Raw genomic sequence first — 12753 nt, forward strand, 5'->3', positions numbered from 1 at the left:
AGTGAAAATGAGTTTGACACCCCTGACCTAGAGTCAATGGTGTCATCGATAGCTGATTCCTTGGTGAGCGTCTCCTGTAAGTTTCTGACATACTGCTGTGTCTTCTCTGGGTTGCTTGCACTGCAGGTGTTGATACATGGATGGACGTTCTTCTTGGAGTGATGCAGCTTCTTCAGAGTAACTCGCACCTTGCTGGCCACAAGGGAGTGGTCCGTGTCGCTGTCGGCGCTGTGGTAACTGCTGGTGAGGAGGATACTGGCAAGTTCCACACGCCTGGTGATGATGAGGTCTAACTGGTGCCAGTGGTGGGACTGTGGGTATCTCCATGACACCTGATGGATCTCCTTGCATTTGAAGAAGGTGTTTGTCCCACAGAGACCATGTAAGCAGCACATCTCCAGCAGACGCTGACCATTCTCTTTGATCTTACCCCTACCGTGAAAACCTAGGCAGGTAGGCCAGGATTCGTTATCGGCTCCCACTCTAGCATTGAAGTCACCGAGCAGGTAAAGTCCTTCAGTGCTGGGGATTCTAGATATTGTTTCATCCAGTTCCTTATAGAAATGAAAGCTTTAGGGTAAGTTCTTCCAGGAAGACTCAATTGTTACGTCTCTCTCTCTCTCTCTCTCTCTCTCTCTCTCTCTCTCTCTCTCTCTCTCTCTCTCTCTCTCTCTCTCTCTCTCTATCTTTCTACACCTCCGCTCTAGTGTGAGTCTGTTCAAGTATCTGCTCACAAGAATCTTAATAAGTGCTTTTGATTTTCTGACAGTGCTCATATAGAGTTGTAAGTTCATCTCTTTGCCCACAAAGAAAACTCAAATGTGAGAGGGATTTCAAGGATGTAAGAGGGCATTTAGAGGGTATTTGCCCTGCCCTCTGACTTGTGGTTGCGCAATCAATTTCAAGTGTTTTAGTTTAATTGTACAATTCTATCTAAACTGATATGCTATAAAAACATTTTGAATAATAAAAAAAATATTGTTAAGACAATTTTTCTAATTGTGTTCATTACAATGGATAGTTCATGATCACGGAGTATACTGATATGAAGAGACACTTCAGTTACCTAAAAATAAAAGTTATGTCATTATTCACCTTCATGTTGTTCCAAAAATTAATTGTTTCTGTGGGATTAAAAAAAAAAAAAAAAAAAAATGAAATCTTCCTTGAAAGTATAGTTCATATGACTTTTGCACTATGTTCCGAGTCAAGTTCTGAGGAACATTATTAACTCATAACCAGTAAGCTGTTAACTCACAAACCACTTTGACTAAATCATTAGGTCAGTTGAGGATCATTGAGCTTTAATATATTTCAATCACTTTAAATTTGAAGAATATTCTATGATAAATTATTCAATTTATTTCTGTCTTATTTATTCTGGTTTCAATAATTATTTCAGATGTATTTTTGAGATAGCACCTGCCCCAATGAACTCTGCATAATGAAAAGTTAAAGACATTAATTTGATGATTCAAGAAGTTAATCTCTGCATCTGATAAACACACTCAAGCCAATGATATTACTTATTCGAAAGCAAATAAAGCATTCATCATTAGGTGTGAGAAATTAGTTTAGTTATGTCTAAACACTAATAAACAAGGATAAAAGACTTTACACTTTTCACAGACAATATCAAAACATTTCAAAAGCAAATGGTGTGCAATTGTTCAAAAGACACAGTGACAGGAATATATATATATATATATATATATATATATATATATATATATATATAAACTCTGTGCATCACCTCATAAAATATAAAAAATTTAATTGGCTTACTGAAATCCATTTTACATAGTTTGAAAGGATGAAATGCCTTTGGCTTGCAAATAGTACCATGTTTTCCAGGACAGCAAAGGTCACAAATAGTTGGCTCCATTTTCATTTGGGTTATTCATGAGGCTGTCAGCTTGAGACGTTTGCTCTCTCTAGATGGGCTATTCATAAGTAATTTGGGCGTCTGACTCCCAAATAAAGGTGCAATGAGATTTTGCATGAATTACTTTTGCATGTCTGTTACAAAGGCTAAGACAATTTCAGCTCCATCTCCCTGCATTATAAAATAATCATTCAAATCTGCATCTAAAACATATATAATTTAATCCATCAGTGCAACATGTAAAAGTCCTCCGCTGCTCCCCATGTACAAAGGCACCGCTATTATGGTGAAGGGCACTCAAGGTGGGTCATAACAAAAGGTGTGCAGCCATGCCATAATCTGTATTTCTATCTGTATTATTTAGGATTTCAAATTCAAAACAATTTGTATTTATATAGAACAGGAAATGGGTGTGGCTTAGAAGTGGGCAATCTCTAGAACCAAAACCAGCAAACACTGTGTGTACGGGGAATGATGATGATAGTGAGAGTGAGGGTGGAGTAAGAGTAAACAGACTTTTCATTCATCACTTGACTATAATACTATAATACAATTTCAATCAACAATGCAAAATATGAATATCCACTTAAAAAATATATTACTGTCCAAAAGTTGGTGTGTCCGTAAGATTTTTTTTATTCTTTTGAAAGAAGTCTCTTAGGTTTTTTTTAGGATGCTTTGAGGAATAAAAAGGTCAAGAGAACAGAATTTATTTGAAATAGAAATCTTTGTAACATTATAATCTCTCAGGTTACGTATGTAACCCTGGTTCCCTGAAGAGGGAACGAGACGCTGTGTCAAGACGTTGTGGGAACGCCCCTGCGTGATTGCATCGTGAAGCACATGTATAATCAGTCCAATGGTGTGATGAGACGTCATAGGCGGGTGACATCATAGACCAGGCAACTATAAAGCAGACCTGAAAACAGACCGCGCTAGATTCTGAAGCAAGTTGATCACAGGCATGCAGGGAGTACAGCTGGGCGATGCAGCTTCTCGTTCCCTTGAAAGGGAACGTCTCAGGTTACATACAGTATGTAACCCTGGTTCCCTGAAGAGGGAACGAGACACTGCGTCGCCCTGCTATACTCCCTGCATGCCTGTGATCAACTAGAGGCTGTATACCCACAACGCCATAATAGCAAATGCCTGTTCTGTGTGAAATCATTGCGCACACTAAGAAGCAAGCACCCTAGTCCATGGAGTGGAATCTAACAAATGTATGCAGTGAGGACCAGCCTGCCACATCACAGATGTTATGAAGGGAAACCCCTGATAATAAAGCCTTTGAGGCAGCCATACTCCTGGCAGAATGGGCCTGGACAGCCAAAGGTGAAGGCTGACCAGCCTCTTCATAAGGAAGTGAGATAGCCTCGACTACTAAAGCCCTGCATTTCAGCCCGAGCCCGACGGGCCCCGACTTTTTTACGCCCCTAGGGCTGGGCTTCGGGCCAATTTTCACGTCATAGTTCACATGCGGGCCGGGCCTCGGGCCTTACATTTTTGAGTTATCCATCTTTTTATATTTTTAGACATTAATAAAAAAAAAAATGAGAAGTTGACGTCGACGATAGAAAAACAAACATAGAAAGACATTTAATAATCTCATAACTTTCATAATCTTATAATTACACTGACATATGATTGACATGACAGTCGCACGCACGCACGCACACAGGTGGTTTCCCGTCAGCGGAACCAACGATTCACCTCATGTGCAAATAATGGAGAATATTAAGAGAAAAATCGCGCGTGATAGAAGAGAGGACTGGGTTAAAATCTTCCACTGTGGATGCTATTCTTTTTCTCCGCGATGCTCTGTAAGAGACTGTTCTAACTTTTCGTTTGAATGGACTTTATTTTCGTTTAACTGTTGGAAACTACTGATGTTTTTCGTTTTTCGTTTGATTGGACTTTATTTTCGTTTAACTGTTGGAAACTACTGATGTTTTTCGTTTTTCGTTTGATTGGACTTTATTTTCGTTTTTCGTTTGATTGGACTTTATTTTCGTTTAACTGTTGGAAACTACTGGAAAAAAGAATTGCCATGTTCTGTGGTGCATTTTTGAGGTAAGATAACCTGCAAGTTTGTTTTTGATTTATTTAATTTAATTTGTTTAGATTGACTATTGCTCATTTCGTTTGCGAGCGCTGTTGCGAGCAGCCTGAGCCTGCCTCAGTATTTCAAAAAATTTTACTCACTGTGGTTTAATAAATAAACATTAAACTAACTGTATGTGTGATATGCTTGAAGTGTTTTATATCTATGGATTTTATTGTAGCTAAGTAAAGTATTAGCGTTGATTTGAGAGGCTAAATTGATCAAACATGTTTTACTCGCTGTTGGCTCGGCTTGCTTGGTCGTCATTTTTTTTTTATGCTCCAAATATTTGTCTAAATTAGCTTAATAAAGAAATGAAAAGAAAAGAAACATAACGAACAAAACGGACATATTTTAATGGCAGTCTGCCGCTGTGAAAAAAAAAAAAAAAAAAAAAAACGGGCTCGGGTCGGACTCGGGCTGATAATTCTGATGAGCTGTCGGACACGGGTCGGGCTAGGGCCTGAGCATCTCGGGCCAGGGCCGGGCTCGGGCCTAGATTTGAGGCCCGTGCAGGGCTCTATCGACTACCCACTTGCTCATCCTCTGCTTGGATGCAGGGTAACCTTTTATTGGTGACCTGAAACAGACGAATAGTTGATCCGATTTATGCCACAGGGCAGCTCTGTGTACATAGGCATCCAAAGCCCGCACAGGGCACAGTTAATTAATGTTTTCCTGATCTGGTGTATTAAAAGGTGGAGGAAAGAAGGCCTGCAGCACTATCGGGCCCACAACATTAGTAGGGGCCTTAGGAATATAACCCGGCCTAGGGTGAAGAAAGGCTTTCACCATACCAGGTGCAAATTCTAGACACGAAGGAGCAACCGACAAGGCTGGCAAATCTCCAATTCTCTTGATAGAAGAAATAGCAAGAAGAAAGTTTTTAGTGTAAGGAACTTTTCTGAAACCTCTTCAATGGGCTTGAAGGGAGCAAAAGCCAACCCTTCCAATACAACGGCCAAATCCCAAGCCGGTGCTCCAGGCGAGCCTCGGCCACACCTGAACCATCGCATCCAGCCCAAAAGGAGCTGGGTGTGTGAGAGAGAACCACATGGGACAATGCGTTCTATCTGACGATGCGAAAAGGTCAACTTGAGCTTGACCGAAATTCTCCCAAAGGAGCTTCACCACCTCGGGGTGAAGTCTCCATTCCCCAGGCCTCAGCCTTTGCCTTGACAGGATATCCGCTCCCTGATTTAGATGCCCCGGAATATATACTGCCCTAAGAGACAGCCATTTACCTTGGGCCCATATGGATCTGATGAGCCAGTTTGCATAGGTGACGTGACCTCAGACCCCCCTGATGGTTGATATAAGAGTCCACCGATGTGTTGTCCGTGCGGACAAGCACATGGTGAACCTCTCAGGTCTCGCAGGAAGTGCTTGAGAGCTCGAAACACTGCCATCATTTCTAGCCTATTTATGTGCCAAGAAAGAAGATGGTCCTGCCATAGACCTTTCGCCGAGCGACCACTCATGATCGCCCCCCAACCTGTAAGGGAAGTATCCGTCATTAGCGCTACGCAACGACAAGAAGCCCCCAGCACTGGGCCTTGGGCGAGGAACCAAGGTTTGTTCCACATGACTAAGGCACGTAGACATCGCCACGTGACCTTGATCATGCGAAATGGATTTCTCCTCAGAGAAAACCCCTTGGTCCTGAGCCACCACTGCAGGGGTCTCATGTATAGGGGGCCAAAAGTTATTACGTTGGATGCAGCTGCCATGAGACCCAACAGTCTCTGGCCTAGAGTGAATCATCAGAGTGACTGGCCTAGTTTTACCCCATTTATGGCTGAGAGAATCGAAGTAATACGTGCAGGTGACAATTGTGCCCGCATCATTGTCGAATCCCATATCACACCTAGAAAAGTGGTCCTCTGAGATGGGAGGAGCACACTCTTCTTGGCATTGAGCCTCAACCCCAGCATCTTTATGTGGGACAGAATGACATCTCAATGCCGAACCGCCATCTGCTCGGACTGTGCTAAAATCAACCCATCGTCGATGTAATTCGACACACGGATGCCCTGGAGTCTCAGGGGAGCCAGAGCTGCATCAACGCATTTTTTGAAAGTGCGGGGTGATAAACCTAGGCCGAACGGAAGAACCCGATATTTGTACGCTTCGCCCCCGAAAGCGAACCTCAGAAACTTCCTGTGATGGGGATGGATGGATACATGGAAGTAAGCGTCCTTCAAGTCTATCGTGACAAACCAGTCCTCGGACTCAATCTGTGACAAGATCTGTTTGATTGTAAGCATCTTGAACTTGAGTTCAGTCTCTCGAGACTGGCCTCTGGATTTGGTCGAACAATCACTTCGGTGCCCTGAAGTAGTGAACCGGCAGGGAACAACCGAACTGACTGTTCTACGACCCTCCTCGGAGGATCGTTGAGATGTGCAGGCACCTGTGCTCCCTGAAGCGGCAAACCGGAAGGGAACAACCGAACTGATTGCTTTAGGAGGATCATTTGGGGACTCTGACACTTCGGTGCCCTGAAACAGTGAACCGGCAGGGAACAACCGAACTGCCAGCGCTGCGACCCTCCTCAGAGAGTCGCCCCCCAGAGGGCGCCGGGGAGAAACGAGCACCCGTCTCTCTGTGGAGGAGACCAACTACAGAAATCTGATGGCCTTGGCGTCAGGACTTTTTCTTTGTCGAAGCCTTTTTAGAGGCAATGACAGTCCTCAGATCTTGGCTGCCCCTAACTGGCTTCGACTGCGACCGCCACCCCGGCCCCCCTGATTGTGGAGGAGCCCGAGTGGCGACGCTTTGTTTTTGTTGCACTCTGTGCTGTGAGGAGCTCGTAGACAGTCGAGACTGCTCCCGCCCAGCAGTCTCGGGACATTAGATCGTTGAGGAAGAAACTTTTGGAACGCCGCTGATTGTTTGAAAGAAAAAAATGTCCAGGATGCTCAGGGAGTTCAAAAAAAGTTATAGAAGGTGCTCTTTGGGGTTGGGAATTCAATAGAATGTAGTAAAAAGAAGATCCAAGGCACTCTTCTTCAGAATTATTTAAAAAGCCTTTATTTGACTGGCTATATCATAATAGAAAATTTAAAAAGACATGGTGGGAAAAACACAACCCCGGGTCAAATAAAGGCTTTTTAAATAATTCTGAAGAAGACTGCCTTGGATCTTCTTTTTACTATATGCCGCTGATTGTTTCTTCGCCTCCTGAAATCTATCGACAAACGTATTAACAGTGTCGCCGAATAGACCCGAAGGCGAAAGCGGAGCGTCCAAGAACTGATCTGTCTCTATCTTTTAAATCAGCTAGATTTAACTATAAATGATGTTCCATGGCCACCATAGACCGGCCTACTGATTTGGCCGTCTCCTTGGTAGCCCGGAGAGACAGATCTGTTGCGCGACGCAATTCTCGAATTGCATCAACGCTGACTTCCTCACAATCATCCATATCTGTAAGCCGATCAGCCTGGTATGCCTGCAGAATTGACATGGTATGCAAGCATGCCACAGCCTGACCTGCTGTCGAATACGCTTTATCCACCAGCGCTGAAGTGGATTTTAGTGGCTTGGTGAGTAACGTTGGGGCTTTTAATGACGATACTGAATCGGGAGAGAGATAGCTCACGAGTGTCTCTTCAGCCTGAGGCATCGTCACATCACCTTCATCTTTAAAACCAATAACATTGCTGTAGTACGATGTTTGTGGATTTAAAAACATGATATGAGACCGGTTTCTTACACAACCTTGACACCTCAGTGTGGAGGTTGGGAAAAGACGGCAAACCCTGACAAGGAGGCTGTGATCTAGATGGTAGGTATCTTTCATCTAGCAAACTTTTCTTTTTATAATCATCATGTTTCTCGGCTGGCCAATCTATATTTAATTTAGCCACAGCACGAGTCATAACCTCGATAAGCTCCTCATCAATAGGGGTATGAGATGGCGAATTCTCATAATCCCCTGCATCAATGCTGACAACATCCAATTCCTCAGAACTGGACAATCACAGCAATGGTGCCTCATCCCGGGGAGAAGAAACTGCAGCGCGTGCTTCTCCCTGGATTTGGCAGGTGAAGGCTGAGATAGGGCTGGGCCCGTCTCAAACGGTGAACCGGCAGGGAACAACCGAACTGCCAGCGCTGCGACCCTCCTTTGGACTTTTGGAACGCCGCTTCCCACAGCGTCTCGACGCAGCTCGAGTTCCCTTGAAAGGGAAATGTCTTTACAGTCATGTTCAATCAATTTCATGCATCATTGCTAAATTAATAATAATAAATCAAAAAAGACTCACTGACCCCAAACTTTTAAATACTTTTATGACAGATCCATTTGCGAACCCCAAGATGTGTGTCGCCGCTGTGCCTCAGGCACCCTGGGAGCGCGCACCGAACCGTCCTCCTCGAAGAACGCTTGGCGGGAATATATATATATATATATATATATATATATGTATATATATCTGTGTGAATATTGTGCTTGCAATGACAGACAACACCAAATAGACAGAGACAGTATACAGAGAGCGCTTGCTGAAGGCACAGTAGCTAGCACGGTCTGTTTTCAGGTGTGCTTTATAGTTTCCTGGTCTATGACGTCACCCGCCTATGACGTCTCGTCACACCATTGGACTGATTATACAAGTGCTTCACGACGCAATCACGCAGGGGCGTTCCCACAGCGTCTCGACGCAGCTGGAGTTCCCTTGAAAGGGAAATGTCTTTACAGTCATGTTCAATCAATTTTATGCATCATTGATAAATTAGTAATAATAAATCAAAAAAGACTCACTGACCCCAAACTTTTAAATGCTAGAGTAAAAAAAATGTGCAAATAATTTATTTGACTATATGCTTTGGATCAGAAGTCTGAGAAATGCAGTTTTTATCACTGAAATTATAATTTATACACAATATTGTGTTATACCTTCACTTATTTTAGAGAAAGGTCAGAAGTTTTCACCATTGATTTTGTAGGCATTTCATTGTGTTGTAAGTTTAAATTTTATTATGGATTACAGTTTTTTTTATATAGATGTTGTAAAACATTGCTCTACACTTTTATTAATTAGATCATCAGTCTAATACGTTTTCTAGTATACATAAGATTCACAGATATTATTCATGCATTTCCTAATACAATATTTAATTTGTGACACACTACTAGTCATAACAGGGGATCATGTTGCCCATGGACTGGCATGGGGTGTTTAGGTTCTGTACTTTTGATCCTCATATGGTGTTAATATTTGAGATACAAACTGAAATCTAAGAGCATGTTGATACTGTATATTTCCATTGGGTCAGAGCCCATGAGAGAGAGAAGTGAAGAGACATATATGTTGGCCGATTGCTGAGCTGTCACTCCTCAGTTGGGCTGTCAGGTTATAGAAGGGAGACTGGAACAGAGGCCTGTTCTTTCATCTCGCACAGCCTGTCTTCATGCTTCATTAGCAGGGCCTGTCAGATGACACTCACAGATCTCTGCTAATCACTGTAATGGTTGTTGGAGGCCTGACATTCGCTGTTGGACCACCACCTAGTAGCTCCGCTGACCTAGAACATTCTCTCCACCTGCCTGCCTGACAAATGCTTGGAAACCGTGGTCATGGATTGAATATGTTCATCAATTTTCACTGTGTTCTTCATGTTCATGGTATAGTACTCTATGGATTTACACAAGTGCTGTCAGTTGATTAAGTATTTAAATTCAAATCAATTACGTCATTTTATACAGTAAATATAATTTATGGGACCGCTCACAATGAATGCATTCTTGTATTATTATTTTATTTTTTATTTTTTTATTACTCATAACCAATATTAATAATGATTATTAATTAATGATTTTTATAGTTTTCATATTTGTATTAATTATACCAAATTATGCCTTCAGTTGACAGCCCTAATTTACATACAGCATGTACACTGCATCCTTTAGTCAAAAAAAAAAAAAAAAATTATAACAATGTCTGTGTCAGCTCTTTATCCGATTAATTAAACAAATTGCTAATATAATGATTTGAGTTTGGTTCATGATTTGATTTAGCAAAAATGTCCTTTTTCCCAGAAGACTTTGCTGCTGACAGAGACAGAGATGAAAAGTACCGGAGACTATCTACTCTGCTGTCTCAGCACCTCGCCGGTGAGCCAGCCTCTGCCAGAGCCAGCTCCCACTATATTTTATCGAACACAATATAATGACCAAAAGCAGCAGCAGTATTCACTTAATCAATACTTGCTCTCTTCTCCCAAAGGGCTTGTTAGCTGTAAAATGCTCTTCTCCACTGTGAATGCGATCCAGGGTCCATGCTCTAATATCCGGGTGTCGCTGCTAGCAGGCCCCCATTGGACTGACCTGATAAATAATTGCCGCACTGAGCCAGTCTATTTTTAGGTATGTTTGTGTGCGGTAGCAGAGGATAATTCTTTGTTTTTTGGACTATATTGGCTAGAATTTGAGAGAGAGGGTGTGGGGAATAGAAGTGATTGAGGTCCGTTTGATCCATGAGCCATTATGAAGAAACCATGTCATCATCACATCAAAAAAGAAAAAAAGGGGGGGAAATGGGAGAAGTATGAGTAACTGTAGCAAAGACTGTTGAGTTTGATGGCTTTAAAGCACACTAAAAGGAATGGACTGCTTCTGTTCATCTTGGACTTTAAAATATAGGTGGGCAATCTGCCTGGGCTGCCTCATGTAGATCTCTGGAGATTTACGGCTCCATAAAGCGCAACTGTGGGGCTTTGCAATCTTTTAAATTACCTGACCATCAACAGTGGCTCTGTACTTAGTGTTCAGAGTGAGTGTTATAGATTTGTGGCCCGGGATTATCTGTCCAATGGACAGAGTGCCTTTGTTGTCTGAGGAAGGTGGATATTTCAGCCTTTCAACTTTGAAAATAATACATAAAATACTGGGTACCCTGGGTCAAAAACATTTAAACTTTTCTAAATGTCTTGAAAACTTTTGCCAGGGAAGCAAATGATCATCTCCCCCAAAACTGCTGATTCCAGCTTATTTCCAGCTCAAAGACTATGATAAATGTTAGCGCTTATTTGAAGTTACTTTATTGTCATTCAATTTGTATCTTGAATTGATGGGGCACTGGGGAAAAAACAGATGAAATATGACAAGTTGTGGCTTATTTAGAGTAGAGGATTATTTATTACTTTAAAGAGATAGTTCAACCATAATGAAAATTCACTGTGTCATTTACTCACCTCCATGTCATTCTAAACAGTTTTTGGGTGAACTATCCATTTAAATGTTATATTTGTGGTCGCAACTGTAACAGTAGAGCATGTACTAAATCCAACCAACAAGAGATGTGTGATGCAGAGTGAACAAGAAACTCAATATTAATCACAGAGAACTAACATTGCTAACATAACTTTAATGTTGAACACTGAACAGAAGAAACAGAGGGCTTACATAGGAGGATGGTACTCAAAGAGACAGGGAACAGGAACAAGAACTCTGGCAAAACAGGAACAGGGAAAACAAAACCAAAACACAATGAAACTTAACACAACCCAATCAACCTTACTCAAACATTTTTTAAAACAATCTAACTGGTATATTAGTACAAGTGTGGACAGTGCAATCTGCAATAAAGACTGATAGTTGTATAAGGCCTTAACCACTGGCACAATGATTAATGGCACCCAGCATTTAGATGCAATGCATTTGGCAGCCATGCCACATCTACATTCTCATCTTCAACAGAACAGACCTAAACACATAAATTCATTAGTGTGCCATCATTTATTTAACTATCCTATTGGCAGATTAATGAATTGTTGGAACAAAGAGAATCAGCTACAATATTCAGGATGGCAGTATTATACACACCTTCCTGCCTGGAAGAATAACAGTGATCGTTCTCATTTCATAATCACTATAATTACAAAGCTCTTATACAGTTTCGACTAATGTAGTTATTTAAAAACAGTATTTAACTATTTCAAAGAGAGAAAGAGAATGAAAAGTAAGTATGTATTGCACAATGGATAAAGTTGAGTGCATTATGAATGTTTAAAAATGTTTGATTCACCTTTCGCACATAAATTGATTTCCTTACTAAAATATTTGTAATTTTTTTTATTATTTTTTTATAATATTGGTGGCGAGTGTTTTTTATAGGTTCGTTGCCAGAGGTCTGTTGCTGTCAATATGTGACCGTATTTTAAGACAGCTTTTTATTTAAATATTTGCAGTGAATATTTGCTGGTTACACATTGCTTCTATTTCTAGGCATTTTCTCATGCCATACAGTATATTATAAAATGACTAGGGCCCTATTTTAACACATAAGCACATGGTCTAAAGCACATGGCGCACGTGCTGTCACAGTTGTGTTCTGTTTTGTTTTGGACTTGTCTGCCTGTCGTCTTGTCACGTGTCTTCATTATCATTAGTTCATCTTCATCACCTGTGTCTTGTCAGTCACCTTCATCTGTGTCACCTGGTTTATGTTCATTGCTGTCAGTATTTGTTCCTTCAGTTCAGTCAGTCTTTGTCCGTTCTTAGTCACAGTTACGTCGTGTTTGGTGTACTGTATGTAAACCTTCTGCCTGTATGTGCCTATCAGAGTGAGTTAGTAAAACGTATGTATTGGAGCCATTGGCCTCTTTGTCTTCTTCAACCTACACCACACCCTGACACGTGCACTTAGGGCGTGTCCAAATCCACTTTTGCTAGTTTAACGACAAGAAAAATGGTCGGCCCGCCCAGTGCATGGTCTAAAAGGGTTGTCCCTATTCTCTTCATGAGTAATGGGTGTGTTGG

This window comes from Squalius cephalus (assembly GCF_949319135.1).
Source record: "Squalius cephalus genome assembly, chromosome: 1".
NCBI lineage: Eukaryota > Metazoa > Chordata > Actinopteri > Cypriniformes > Leuciscidae > Squalius > Squalius cephalus.